Source organism: Calonectris borealis, chromosome 22 (genome assembly GCF_964195595.1).
Source record: "Calonectris borealis chromosome 22, bCalBor7.hap1.2, whole genome shotgun sequence".
Classification (NCBI taxonomy): domain Eukaryota; kingdom Metazoa; phylum Chordata; class Aves; order Procellariiformes; family Procellariidae; genus Calonectris; species Calonectris borealis.
Genome location: NC_134333.1, coordinates 1734879 through 1749988, shown reverse-complemented (window position 1 = coordinate 1749988; position 15110 = coordinate 1734879). Strand labels below are relative to the sequence as shown.

The following is a 15110-nucleotide window of genomic DNA, read 5'->3' as shown; positions in this document are numbered from 1 at the left end:
CGCGCGCCCCAGCGCATTAACCCCTCCCGCGCCAGCGCGCAGGGCCAGGGCGGGCGGGCGGCAGGAGGAGGCGGTGGTGGCGGCGGCGGCGGCGGCTCCGGCGGGCGCGGGCGGCCGCTTAGAAACGTGCTGGAAAACTGCCCGAAACGCAGAGGAGAAGGAGCGGAAGGAGCACAGCCCGAGGAGCTGCACAGCGGGGCGGGAACCCGCCGGGCGAGGGCCGCAGGAGGCCGGGGCGGGCAGCTCCGGCGCGAACGCTGAGGGGGGCGCGGGTCGCCTCTGCCCGGAGGGGTGGGGAGGCGGCTCGGAGGAACTCGTGGGGGCGGTCCGTTAGTCAGTCGCTAACGGAGCTGAAACAAATGCCAGCGACGCGGCCTGCAGGACTTCTGACCGAAAACGAAGGATTCTGCCGGTGGGAATTAGGCCGGGGCTGTTCTCGCCACCCGGAGCCTCCCCTCCCTCTGGAGACCTTCTTGCGCGTCTCCTCAGGGCGCGGGAGAAGCAGCTGCCCCGGGGACGCGGCGCTGCCCCGGGACTGGAGGCGTCTCTCCCGAGAGGCGGCGGAGGGCGCGTTGAGAGGCGAGAGTGCCCGCCCGCAGGCAGCTGGGGCAGCCTTCGCTTCGCGCCGAGCTGCCTGTGCTGCCGGCTGCTGCCGCCTTGTGTCTGCAGAGCAGAGGGTGGCACCAGCCTGCAGGCAGGACCTCTGCGCGCCGGTGGCTGTTCCGAAGCAGGGACAAACGCTGGAGGTATTTCTACCCACCTGCCGGCAGTTCAGTCCACCGGCTCATCCATCCTGTCTGCGCATACACCCGGAGCCATCGCTCCACCCGTCCGCCCATCTGTCCTCCTTCCCCCATGCCCCGCTCGGTGTGTTCTTACCCCCTGCCATCGGGCGCATAGAAGCGTTTGGCAAGTCCTGTGGTTAAGCAAGGAAGGAGCTGGGTTTCTGGGAGGAGCTGGCTGGAAATCTGAAAGAGCGGGAATTATTTGCACAGGAAGAGGCTTCCCTGTGGTTCACAGGGGGGAAGGTGGAGATGAACAGCTGGTTTCTGTTGGCCTGTGCTGGCGGGCGGGTGGGTGAGCTGGAGCTACTCTCCATACGCAGTGTGGTCTGCTCAGCCTCCGTCTGCTGGACGGGTCACGGTGGCGATGTCAGCTGGAGGTGCTGGCAGGCTGTACGCGCGTTCTCCTTTTAACTCCTCCGTAAAGGGCGGAGGAGTACCTGGGTGCAGCCTGGTCGGTCCTTCATTGCAAACTGTCGGAACAAGGCGGCTGTAAGGGACCTTGGGATATGTCTCAAACTTGTGTTTTCCTCCCACTTCCCTCTGTCTCATGGTGTTTCACTGGGTCGAACTTCCTAGAAAGACAAAATCCAGCAAGCCCTTTCTCACGTCCTCCTCACAACCGCACTGTGTCCATCTAACAAGATGTGATGGGAAAAGAAACATGCCAGCAGTCAGTGCCAACCCGTAACAGACCCCCAGCGCCAGCACCTGACGGAGCCCCACACTTCTGCTTCTGTCACGGGGCAAAGCCTGCCCAAAAACGCTGCTTGGGTACGTGACAATCATAGAATCCCAGAATGGTTTGGGTTGGAAGGGACCTTCAAAGATCACGTTTTTCAACCCCCCTGCCTTGGGCAGGGACATCTTTCACCAGATCAGGTTGCTCAAAGCCCCGTCCAACCTGACCTTGAACCTTTCCAATCATGGGGCATCCACAACTTCTCTGGGCAACCTCTTCCAGTGTCTCACCACCCTCATTGTAAAAAATGTCTTCCTTATGTCTAGTTTAAATCTACCTTCTTTCAGTTTAAAACTGTTGCCCCTTGTCCTGTCACTACAGACCCTGTTAAAGAGTCTTTCTGTCTTGCCTATACCCCCTGTGTATAGTGAAAGGCCGCAGTAAGGTCTGCCCAGAGCCTTCCCTTCTCCAGGCTGAACAACCCCAACTCTCTCAGCCATTCGTCATAGGACAAGTGTTCCAGCCCTCGCAGCATTTCATAGAATCATTAAGGTTGGAAAAGAGCTCTAAGATTATGGAGTCCAACCGTCAACCAACTCCACCATGCCCACCACTAAACCATGTCCCTCGGCGCCTCATCTGCACGTCTTTTAAATACTTCCAGGGATGGTGACTCAGCCACTTCCCTGGGCAGCCTGTTCCAAGGCCTGACCACTCTTTCAGTAAAGAAATTTTTCCTAATATCCAATCTAAACCTCCCTTGGCGCAACTTGAGGCCATTTCCTCTCATCCTATCGCTAGTTACTTGGGAGAAGAGACCAACACCCACCTCAGTACAACCTCCTTTCAGGTAGTTGTAGAGCGCGATGAGGTCTCCCCTCAGCCTCCTCTTCTCCAGACTAAACAGTCCCAGTTCCTTCAGCTGCTTTTCATAAGACTTGTGCTCCAGACCCTTCACCAGCTTCGTGGCCCTCCAGACTCTTCCCCATTTCCATGGCCCTCCTCTGGACCTGCTCCAATAGGTCCATGTCTTTCTTGTGCTGAGGCTCCAGAGCTGGACGCAGTACTGCAGGTGGGGTCTCACCAGAGCGGAGTAGAGGGGCAGAATCACCTCCCTCGACCTGCTGGCCACGCTTCTTTTGATGCAGCCCAGGATACGGCTGACTTTCTGGTCTGTAAGTGCACATTGCCGGCTCAGTTTTTCATCCACCAGTATCCCCAAGTTCTCCTCCGCAGGGCTGCTCTCAACCCGTTCATCCCCTGTACTGATATTGGAGATTGCCCCAACTCAGATGCAGGACCTTGGCTTGGCCGTGTTGAACTTCATGTGCCCAGCTCTCGCTCACCAGATGATTCTGTTAAGTGCTAGGTAGACAAACCAAGCACAGATCCGTGCTACAGGACAGGGTTACCTGAAAGCTCTGGGCTGTACCTGACATGCTGCAAGGCCCTGAGTGAGCAGAAAAGAAACAAGGAAGCACAGATGAACTCTTCACAACTTCACACCTCTTTAGCACACTTGGAGAGGGAGACCAGGCTGTGATAATAACCCAGGTAATGGCAGCTTTGGACGTGGAGAAACTCTCAGCAGTTGACCTGAGGTGATGTAACCAATGAAGCCATTGACAGCTTATGTTGCATGTCTCTGTTAGAAAGTTTTAAATAGTGGAAACAATAACCTGCTGGGGAACCGCCCGCCTACACCCAGCACTGTGCCCAGGCCTGTCCTCGCAGTGGAACCGCTACATGTAAAGGCCAGCTCACCAGCCAGGTCTGGACACCTCCAACAGCTGCGGCCCCTGTCCCGTTCCCCGGCTAGCTCAGTCAGTAGAGCATGAGACTCTTAATCTCAGGGCTGCGGCTTCAAGCCCCACATTGGGCACCAAAAAGGACTGTGGTGGTTTAACCCCACCTGGCAATTAAGCACCGCACAGCTGCTCGCTCACTGCCCCGCATCGGGATGGGGGGAGAGAATGGGAAGGGTAAAAGTGACAAAACTCATGGCTTGAGATAAAAACAGTTTAATAATTGAAATAAAATAATAATAATAAAAAATTGTAATGAAAAGGAAAATAACAAAGAGAGAGAAATAAAATCCAAGAAAGACAAGTGACGCAAATGAAAACAATTGGTCACCACCAACTTACCGATGTCCAGCCAGTCCCTGAGCAGTGGCCAGCCTTCCCCCTAGTTTTGTTGCTGAGCATGACATCCTATGCTATGGAATATCCCTTTGGTCAGCTGGGGTCAACTTTCCCAGCTGTGTCCCCTCCCAACTCCTTGTGCTCCCCCAGCCTACTCGCTGGTGGGGTGGTGTGAGGGGCAGAAAAGGCCTTGATGCTGTGTAAACACTGCTCAGCAATAACTAAAACATCCCTGTGTCATCAACACTGTTTTCAGCACAAATCCAAAACATAGCCCCATACTAGCTACCATGAAGAAAATTAACTCTATCCTAGCCAAAACCAGCACGTTCGCACAGGGGGTTGGACCAGGAGCCTTGAGTGGTGCATGCTCTGCACAGACGTGTTTGTATGAATAAAAATCAGTGTCCACCTGCTATAGCCATCCTGCTTGGTAAATAGGACCTAAAACGTATGCCACTGAGTGGTGGTGGTCAGTGCTTGTGGCTACCCCATCTCCAGTTGCCTCAGGACAGCTGTGCTGGGGACACCCTTGGGGCTGGAAGCCAGCCCATTTCCAGACCCCTTATGATCCGAGCATGAGTCTGGATTTACACAAGAGGAGAAAGATGAGAATCCATCCCTGGTCGCTTCTTGTCGGGGGAGCCTCTGGATTTACTGTGGTGTGAAAGCAAACGCCAGTTCTTCAGTCTCCATAAATAAGTATTTCCAATGTAGAGGTAATTGGTCCTGCCTGCAGGCAGCCAAGCTAGTTTTGTGCAGACCACAATTATACTGCAAGTCCTGACGTGGGGAGTGGTTGGCACAGTGCTGCAGCTGAAGAAGTATGGTCTTGGCATTGCAATTGGCAAGCCATAGACTTTGTGTTAGCACTGCAAGCCTTGGGACTTGTCTTGTTCTGTTGCAGAATGACTTGGTGACATTTCTGTAACGAGTAGATAATAATAACTAGTTATTATTTTGTGAATTATCTATGACCCTGGAATAAAAAAGAAATGAAGAGGAGTGTATTTGGTTTATGTGGCAAGGTTTTGGTAGCACAGGGGCTGCAGGGTGGCCTTTGTGAGAAGAGACCAGGGGCTGCCCCCATGTCAGACAGAGCCAGTTTCAGCCAGCTCCAAAACAGACGCACCACTGCCCAAACCTGCGCCCATCAGTGAAGCTGGTGGCACCTCTGTGATGACATATTTAAGAAAGGGTAAAAACACTGCGCAGCAGCTGCACGAGAGAGGGGTGAGAGAAACTGCAGACAGGAAAGGTCAGTGAAGAATGAGGGAGAGGAGGTGCTCCAGGCACCGGAGCAGAGATTCCCCTGCAGCCCATGGAGAAGCCCATGGTGAAACGTGTTGTCCCCCTGTGGCCCATGGAGGACCACGGTGGAGCAGATACCCACACTGCAGGCCATGGAACCACCATTGGTCAATTACTGTTCACTAAAGAAATGCAGCCTTGTAGAACCAGTTTTAGAGGTGGCAAAGGGAACAAAGAACAAGTATCCCACATGTGTAAAACACATAACACGGATTTACAACCAGAGAATAAAAAGCAACACACAGTGTTGGCAAAGATAAAAATATCCCCCAGTGCATTCAAGCTTGAGGAGGGCAAAAAGCCAGCATCAAAGTCAATCTTATCCTGGAAAAAAACTCAGGACACACTTGACTCCCCTTGCTTACGTCTGTGTACTGCTACTGAGAAGAAACTTTTGGCTTTTTGCTACAAGAATCTGTGCAAAATCCACCTGGTTGTGAGAGAAGTTGTCAACCTGGGCAAGTGATTGCAGAAGAGGGATTCGTCTTCCATGCCATGTCCCTCTGCGCGTGCAATCTGATGCTTTCAGCCCCTTTGAGTGTAGTGATGGAAGCTGAAGGGAGCAGCAGGGTGCAGCTGCAGCCTTCACCACGTTCACACTGAGCTGCATTGCTCTCCACCATCCCTCAGTCCTCTGCTGCAGCTTTGCTCTGGGTGTGGGATGCTCCTTTGGCCTAGCAGCCCGCTGCCAGGACAAGAGGCAATGGGCACAAACTGAAACACAGGAGGCTCCATCTGAACATAAGAAAAAGCTTGGGTTTTGTTTTGGTTTTGGTTTTTACTATGAGGGTGGTAAACACTGGAGCAGGTTGACCAGAGAGTTTCTATCCTTGGAGTTCTTCAAAACCCAACTGGACACAGTCCTGGGCAACCTGCTCTAGCTGACCCTGCTTTGAGCACGGAGGTTGGACTAGACCATCTCCAGAGGTCCCTTCCAGCTTCAAGTATTCTGTGATTCTGTTAGTGCAATCATCTATCATATTCTTCATATCTGCTATCTTACATCTCTTGAATTACACATGTTCACTCTGGTGGGTCAGTGCTCAGTCATGGCTCAGCTTCAGACATACCTTCCTACCCCAGATGCTTATCCTTGTTAACATCCAAAGCAGTATCTTTTCTTTTGCTGCCACTGCTGTGACCTTTCATATCATTCAGCTGCAAGGCTTCCAATGATCCTGGGAAATGGAGGGGACTCCAGATTATTAACTTTATGAAAATTTCTTTATTTTCCGAGCTGCTCAAATGCAGCATAGTTGGGACCTTACATTTCTTTAAAGATCTCTGTAGAAGACACAAGGATCTCTGTAGCGTCTTGAGATAGGGTCATGAAACCACTCCTTTCCCTGACCAAAATGCATCCCTGTCTACCATCCTCATCTTGTCCATGCCTGGACTGAGGCTTAAAAGTAATGAGAAGCAATGAAAGTAATCTCATGTGACTTTGGACAGGCTTGGTGGTCAGTGACAAAATGTGGATGCTCAGTCTGGGCTGATGAATCCTTTCTGAGATGTCCACAGCAAAGCTAATCTCACAAAATTTAGGTGACTACAAAGTAAATGCATACGCATTACTACAAAGTAAATGCGTCCCCTGTCTCTGGAGAGCAATAGATGTGATTCACCCCACCCTAAGGTTACATTTAAAGTAGGGCACTCCAGCTTCTCCTCTGGAAGTGTCTATTTTTCTACATTGACTACTAAGAGAGGTGAAAGTGACTCCGTCAGATAATCCCAGCTTTGCTGGACAAAACAAAATAGTCCTGTATTTCCGAGACATTCGAAATATAGAAGAAACACTTCCAAGGACTGATTAATCTCATTCTAACGGAAATGACTAGGGTTAGATGAAATGCTGTCTTGAGATCTTTCCTTCACCGTAAGGGAGTCAGACAAGTTACTCAGGCTTAGATATCTGTGTTTAGTAGTCTAAATTTAGGGATGAAATACACCCTAAATCTCTTTGTTTATAGGCACATGGGACCTGGATTTGTTATTCATCAGGAGAGTGAGCATGGCACCCATCAGACCCACCCTCTAAATGAACAAGAAGGTCCCAGAGAGGATGAGCTGCTGAAGAGACACAGCTTTTCAACTGCCATGAGATAGACTTCCTTCCCTAAATAGTGGGATTCATGGTTTTTAGCTTAAAAGAGAATAAAAATAAGACAGTGATGAAAGCCGTGAATGGGACTTTGCAGGGACTCTTTCCATTCTGTGATGATTTGAACTAGAGCTATGTATATAGTGATAAGCTAAGTAGTCCCCAGATGTGTTCCCCAACTAAGGCCAGCTGGGATGTTCTGGTCAGATCCATATAACTAAACTGCTATTTTCTAAGTAGAGTATTAATGCCTTTTGGGAGTTATCCCTAGCCTGTGCTAAGTCCTGAACAATGCCCAAGATTAGTCTGGGCCAGTGCTGCTTATCAGAGGAAAAGCTTGACAGGAGAGTTCTGATCACGTGCTTGTATAGCCAGTGATGTACAGGAGAGCTCGTTGTCACTGTTTAATGTACTAGCATAGCTGAGGAGTCCTGAGTCCTTGCTGGAGGAGAAGCCCAGTAAAGGGAGTCTAAACAACTAAGCCAGATGGATATGCTCACTCTGTGTAAAGGTAGGTAATATGAATCCCACCATAATCATGTAGACCTAAACTGTCATATTATTGAGCTGTTCCAGCTCTTTAACCTAGTGTAAATGTCTCAGCCCGATTTTACATGTCATTGCTTGAAACACAACCCAGGAATTCTGGAAGTGTTTTTGGAGGATGGTCAAAAGTTCTCATCACCCTTCTGTGTCCTTACTGTGTTCGTAGAAACATCTGTTTATTGAAATTACATTTCATTTCCCTTACTTATCTGGATCCAAAAAACAAACAAAAAAAGAATGCAGTTCAGTAATGTACAAATACCTGACACAAACCACTGTACAATCTTTTTAATTATTCATTAGGGACAGAATCCCTAAATGGCAATAGGCCCGAGAAAGCTTTGGCATGTTCAAGAACCAGGCTGAGGTCAGTACCACAATGTATGATTTTATAGCTAAGAGTTGAGTTCCCAGCTGCTGCTTCTTTTGGAATCTGTTCCGTTTTTCTTCAGTGTTCCCAAGGTGGTACTTCCCAACTACATCCTCAGTGGCTTACAGACAGTGGCTTGGGCAAATGTAGTTAGTTCAGCCAGGCAAGGACACCTTTAGTTCACATTTTTACATCGATATCAAAATGTTGGGCTTCAAGGTCTAAGGTACCTTTGTGGGCTTCTTGGATAGTGTAGAGATGCAGGAATCTGCAGAGGGTAGTTTACTCCTTCCCAAGCTGAGTGTCTGAAGTAAATGGAAGAGCTGGATTCAATTCATTTAATTTAGGATGTCCACAGTATAGGCATCTCCATTTGAGCTAGTCATCCTAGGCTTCCTTTTCTCTCCTTAGACAGAAGCAGGCACTTCCAGGGTGAGATTGAAATGAATCTATTTGTGGCATCTAGACTAGGAGGAAATTAATTGCTCTCCAGAAGACTCTCAGATCAGAGTTCAGCTGCCCATACTCAGGTGCCTTGTGCTATTTGAGTTGCTGTTTCAGGGGACAGCTGTGTCCTATGCATTCTGCAACACATTTGCCAGCCCTGTATAGATGTCTTGGGTACACCAGTGCATCTGAAGTGTCCCTAGGCAGTTAAGTGGGTGTATCAGCCGACTAGCTGAGAAATAGATAGGCATTTTATTTTTATGTCTTCAAGTTCAAACAAATTCATCATCACTTAGGAGATGCATCTCTCTCTCTCTCTTTCCTCATTAGGCAGTGAGTGAGATAGTGTCTTCCAAAGGAAGAGATTATAAGGTCATTGGATTGCCTTCTGGAGTAGGCAGCATCATTCATGTTGTAAAGGACAATTCAAAACCTTTCTCAGGTGCCTACAAATGTAGATCAAATGGAGTGGAATCGAGACAGTAGGAAGTACATGGCAGAGCCGAGTGGAAGATGCCTTAACCCTTCTCTACTCTGCTTCAACCTAAGAGCTTCTCCTCTGTTCCCTGTAGACACTTTACCCAAGTATGAACCTGAAGTGGAATACATCTGCTTTGACTTACATTAAAGACAGATGTAAGTACGTGTCGTGGTTTAACTCCAGCCAGCAACTAAACACCACACAGGCACTCGCTCACCCCGCCCCTCCGGTAGGATGGGGGAGAGAATCGGGAGGGCACAAGTAGGAAAACTCGTGGGTTGAGCTAAAAACAGTTTAATAATGGACATAAACCAAAGTAGAACAGTAATAATAACAATGATAACAACAACAATAGAATATGCAAAGCAAGCGATGCACAATGCAACTGCTCACCGACCGCTGACCGATGCCCCACGTGTCCCGAACCGCAAGAGCCCCCCCCTTTTCCCAGACCACGCCTCCTAATTATGTACTGCGCATGACGTCACATGGTATGGAATACCCCATTGGCCATGTGGGTCAGGCGCCCCAGCTATGGTCCCCCCGCCAGCTTCCCGTGCACCTGGCAGAGCATGGGAAGCCAAAAAGTCCCTGGTGCAAGCGCCACTCGGCAACAACCAAAACATCAATGGGCCATCAACGTTCCTCTCATATCAAACCCAAAACACAGCACCCACCCCCAGCTACTAAGAAGAAACTTAACTCTGTGCCAGCCGGTACCAGGACAGTAAGTGGTAGATGTCCTCAGATATCTGTATGCTCAGTGGGAAAAATGATACTTTAGAGGGAAATACATCCCTATGACTGATAAAGATAAAGAGGTATAACTCTCAATTAACCTTAAATGGGCTTAAATAACTAGTTTAAAAACTGGAATTTGTTAGATAACTTAGACAACTACAATTAGAAAACTCCTACTTGTGCTATCCTTACCAGGTTACAGAGGCAGCACAAAGAATTTTTTGCATTTAAGTTAGAAGATATCATGGTGCTCGAGACAACTTCTACCTAGTCAGTCCATGCGGCATTTTTCAGTCTGTTTGGAATGCTGTTGCCTCTATGGGTGTATTTAGAACTGAAGTAATGGAGGACCAGAATATCACAATCGCTATGACTTAATTTGTTCTCCTGGCATTCACTCAGAGAGTTGGTATTCAGCAATTGCCTTACATTTTCTTCTTCATCATCCATGTAGCAACCATCATCAGCCATCATCATCACAGGGATCAAAGACCGTGGGCTCCATAGCCCTAAGTACTTCTTTGTAGCAAACTTGGGTTTCATAGATATCTGTCATTCATCCCTCAATACTCCTGTCTTGTTGTTGGGTCTTCTTTTCCGACACAAGACTATCTCATTCAGTGACTGTATCTTTGAAATGTTCTTCTTCTTCCATTTTTTGGGTGATGCTTAAGTCTTTCACTCTTGTACAGATTGGGCTGCTGCTTCCCTTTGCATTTTGTGGTCCCAGTTTGCTAGATAGTTTCTTCTGTGACTTCCCACAAGTCATTAAACTGGTCTGCACTGACATATTTAATTGAACTGATGATGCTTTCTCATGGGGGACTGCTCCTCGTTGTGACATTTGTCTTGTTGCTTATTTCCTGGCGTTTTTGCCTGACTTCCTCTTTGTTGGGATACATTGCTCTTGAGCTTGGAGGAGGTGATCCTTGAACATTAACCAGCTTTCTTGGGCCCCTCTTCCCTCCAGGGCTTTATCTCATGGCACTCTACCAAGCAGATCTCTAAAGAGGCCAAAGTCTGCTCTACTGAAGTCCAGGGTAGTGAGCTTGCTGTGCGCCCTCCTCGGTGCCCTAAGGATCTTGAACTCCACCATTTCATGGTCACTGTAGCCAAGGCTGCCCTAGAGCTTCACATTCCCCACCAACCCCTCCTTGTTCGTGAGAACAAAGTGCAGCATAGCACCTCTCCTCGTTGGCTTCTCTACCACTCGGAGAAGGAAGTTATCGTTGATGCATTCCAGGAGCCTCCCAGATTGCTTACGCCCTGCCATGTTGTCCCTCCAACCGATATCGGGGTGGTTGAAGTCCCCCATGAGGACCAGGGCTTGTGAACGTGAGGCTGCTCCTATCTGTCTATAGAGGGCCTCATCCAGTCGGTCTTCCTGGTCGGGTGGCCTGCAGCAGATGCCACCCTAATGTCACCAGTCCCTGCCCTCCCTTTAATCCTGACCCATAAGCTCTCAGTCGGCTCCTCATCCGTCCCCCGGTGGAGCTCCATGCACTCCAGCTGGTCATTGACATACAGGGCGACACCCCCTCCTCATCTCCCCTGCCTGTCCTTCCTAAAGAGCCTGTATCCTTCCATTCCAATACTCCAGTCATAGGAGCCACCCCACCGTGTCTCGAGGATGCCTGTAAAATCGTAGCCCTGCAGGCGTGTGCACGTCTCTAACTCGTCTTGTTTATTCCCCATGCTATGTGCGTTTGAACATCATCCTCATCTTCTTCAGGTGACATAAACATAGGAACAGGACAGCAATGTTGTATATTATTTCAGACTCTCTTGGTACAGGGGTGCATAACTATATTGCAACATTGCCTCTTTAACATGCTTCCGATTAATAACATGGTAAATAATTGATACTTCTGGGAAAAAGGGGATAATACTACAACAGCTGGATAACCATTATTCTGGCAGAAAAAACATTTACAGAAACAAAGGAAGGACAGTGTCTTGTCATTGTTAGAAAGTGCTGAAACAGATAAAATAGAAGTAGTTTGAGGAAATTAGATTTGATTTAACTTTTTCTAAAACATGAATTCAATAGCAAGATGAAATTCAAAATGAAATTGAACCTCAGCCCTGGGTCCTAACTCTACGCTTGGTTTCAAAGGCCACTGAAAGCTTTCAATTCCCTTGGGATTCCCAGAAAATACTACCTGTATTATGAAGCTCTGTTCACCATCAATATCTTTTTTATATTGCCAAAATGGATTAAAGTGTTGTGAAGGATTGTTTCGTATTGAAGCCTGAGATATCATAACATCACAGCATAGCAGTTTCTTACCATCACCAATATTAATAAACTGTTTCATAATGTGAGTTTACAAAAAGATTGCCATTATATGATGTCTTTACTTTTAGAAATACAATTAAAGAATTTCTTGCATGTGTATTACGTGAGTGTATGAGCAGAGGCTCATATCTCAGATGTATTTGGGATGTTAGGAATCTGGACTCTGTCGTTAAACAGAGCAAATGTATGAGTGTGCAACAACCTCTGAGCTTTAGCTGTGCCATTCTTCTGTCTGCAGACACTCTTTTAAACACTCTTAGCAGCTGCAGAAGGTCATTACAGCAGAGAACACTTTGGCCCTTAGGGGCTCATTACAAGCGATGAGGACTCCAAGTGCAAAGTTGTGAGCATCCTTGATGCAGTTGTAACTAGAGTCACTGATACTCCCCAGGCTGGTCTTTTTAGATGCAATCACTTAATAAGGGTCTGATCTGGCCAAAGCCTATAATAGAATTAAGTGTCAAATGATACTCTCCCTGCTGCATTTCCTGTGATACGAGTGATGCTCAGTCATTCAATGTTTTCAATTGATACCTCTAGCCAGGAAGCTTTGGGGTAGAGGTAGATTCTCCAGTTTTGCATTTAAAAATCTGAACTATTCCAAACATAGCAAGAGGTGGAATTTCTGATCATTGTATTAATAATGAAAAAATAATAATAACTGTTCTGGATTCCTTCTACTTCACTTAATTGAAGTGGCTATATTAGTCACATCTAGAAACCTGGGGTCCTTCTGTCGTTAATGCAATGAGACATAAACATCCCAAAGACTCTTCTCATAGAAGTTAGAGCTGCAGTAGCTGCAGACTTCAGATACGCACAGGGACACACACACACACACACCAGTCATGCATAATACCCCTTGACATGTGCTAGGGGGTGTTGCAGCTTTTGTTCTGGGGCTAACTCAGCAGCATATGTATTCTCTGTACCATAGCCTCAGAGGTGTCAGTTTCAGTCAGGAAACAACAGTACTATTCTTGTCATAAAAAACAGATGCAGGATTAGTTTGGTGGCAAGAATTCAGCATGAAATGGCCTCAATACATTCTTTCTAATGTTCCCTGTAAGGCAATGGCATAGACCTGTGTCCTCTAGGCCAATTCAAAGACTACATGATGATTTCCCTTTTATAAGCGATCAAGACAGTTACCTATTGGGCTCTACTTGTGTCTATTATGTCTAATTGTTGCTGTTTACATCCTTATAATCTTGTACTCCTATCATTATCATACCCATGGAAGCCATTTTGCACTTAATAAACAAAGATTTGTCATTCATTTTTGACAGGACAGTGCATCTGTTAACCCCTCTCCCCAGCACACTTATTCTGATATAAAGAAGTCAATCATTTCAGTCCCAGCTTGTTCGAGGCTCATTTTTACAAATGATTTAGCAGAGTCTTCATGCTTTTATCCAACGGAAATTTCACTCTCCTGACAGGGTGATAGTGCTGTTATCCTTTTCCACGCTATGACTGTCCTGAATTAAATCAGATGGATTTCATGCTGGGAAAGAAGTGATGTGATTTGATGCCTGGTTCCTACTTTGGACACACATAGGTTGATAAGATGAATGATGGCTGCTGTGTTCTCCCTCGCCCCTCACCCCCAGTTTGTGTGTTAAAGTGTGATATTTATCTCTGTCTTTTGATGCGCTACCTCACTGTTCTTGCAAGGAACTCTGCTGAAATGCTGAGTTAAGGTGTCTCTTTTAATTGTTGTAAACATGGTTATTGTGTTTGGGTGAGACCCATATCTGAGTGATATTTTTAAAAATCTAATTCCTTAACAGGCAAACTTTCCCCATAGCCAGAACATATAAAATATTTTTCTCAGAAGGGCCAGCTCATGGAACCCAGATTATGTTTGTGTGTATAGGAAGGGTGGATGAAGAACATGTATCTCTGAGGGGGATGAAAACCCTGGATAGGAGTGCCTGGACAGGTGCTGTGGCTTGGGATGTTAGTGGGAATGCCTGGGTAGACAATACGTGGTAGAACTCCCTGTGGAATGGAAAGCCAGTGTTTCAAAAGCTCCACTAAGATTTTTCTATCTGATTTGGAGATTCTGGAGACAAGAGCTCAGGTGGCCCATACATGGGTGGGTCACAGCAGCAACTTGAAAGTGAAGAAAGAGAAAATACAAGTACTGATCTACAAAAATAAAGGCTGTGAAGAGTGTGAAGTCTGGGCTTAGTAAATTCAAAATAAAGCAGGAAAATACAGGTATCTGAATGTGAAGTTAGTTGGACCTAGTGGAAATTGTTTGAGAAACACCTGATGAAGGGAATGGAAATACCTAAGTGTGGGCAAGCGGGAGAGCTGAGGAGTGTGTAGTGTTTTAATTGAAGGGACATTTGTGGGATGGTACAGGAATGTACAGCTTCAGCCCCCCCTTGTCCCTGTTTTATTGTGTTTGAGTCTCTCCTTTCCACATCATCTTCTACCCTGTGCTTTTCAACATGGTCCTCCACTTTCTCACTTGACTGTGGGGTGTAATTTCCCTCCCCCATCAATCCTAGTTTAAAAGCATGACCAGCCTGTTGGTAAAAATGCTTTTGACCCATTTGATCAGGTTGATCCCACGTCTTTCATGCAGTCCTTGATTGTCAAAGTTGCTCCCACAATCATAAAAGCTAAATCCCTGTTAACAACAGCAGCTGCACAACCAGTTGTTGACCTGCAGGATCAGTCCACTCATCCTCAAGCTATTCTCTCTCCTGGCAAGATCAAGGAGGAAATGACCTGGGCTCCCATGTCCTTGACCATCAACCCAAGAATCATGTTGTCACTTCGTAAGTTCCAGTTTTCCCCTGGCAGTATTGTTGGTACCCACAGGGAAAAGCAGCAGGGAGTAATAGTCCAAGGGCCTGGAGAAGTCTCAGCAGGCTCTCCACAACATCCTTAGAAGGTCAGGTTGGCAGATGGGGGTCACTGTGCCCCACAGAGGCATGCTCCCCGTTACTATCACTGCCACTTCCTCCTGGTGCTACTCTGTGGTTTAGGCTTAGATGACTCTCATTCATGGGACAGAATTTCCAATCCCTCATCTGGTAACAGGGCATGGAACCTATTCTGTAGTTGCAGACATGCAGGTGGAGCAGGAAATATTATTCTCTTGCCAGAAGTCAGAAGCTTCCAATCTTCGTCATCATAGAATCAGAGAATCAGAGAATGGTTTGGGTTGGAAGGGACCTTTAAAG

General features: G+C 47.3%; 1 protein-coding gene across 1 annotated transcript in view; it reads right to left on the bottom strand.

Annotated features, from left to right (window-relative positions):
* LOC142091595 (epimerase family protein SDR39U1-like) overlaps positions 1–15110 on the bottom strand; it is a 300851-nt gene that overhangs the window by 40229 nt on the left and 245512 nt on the right.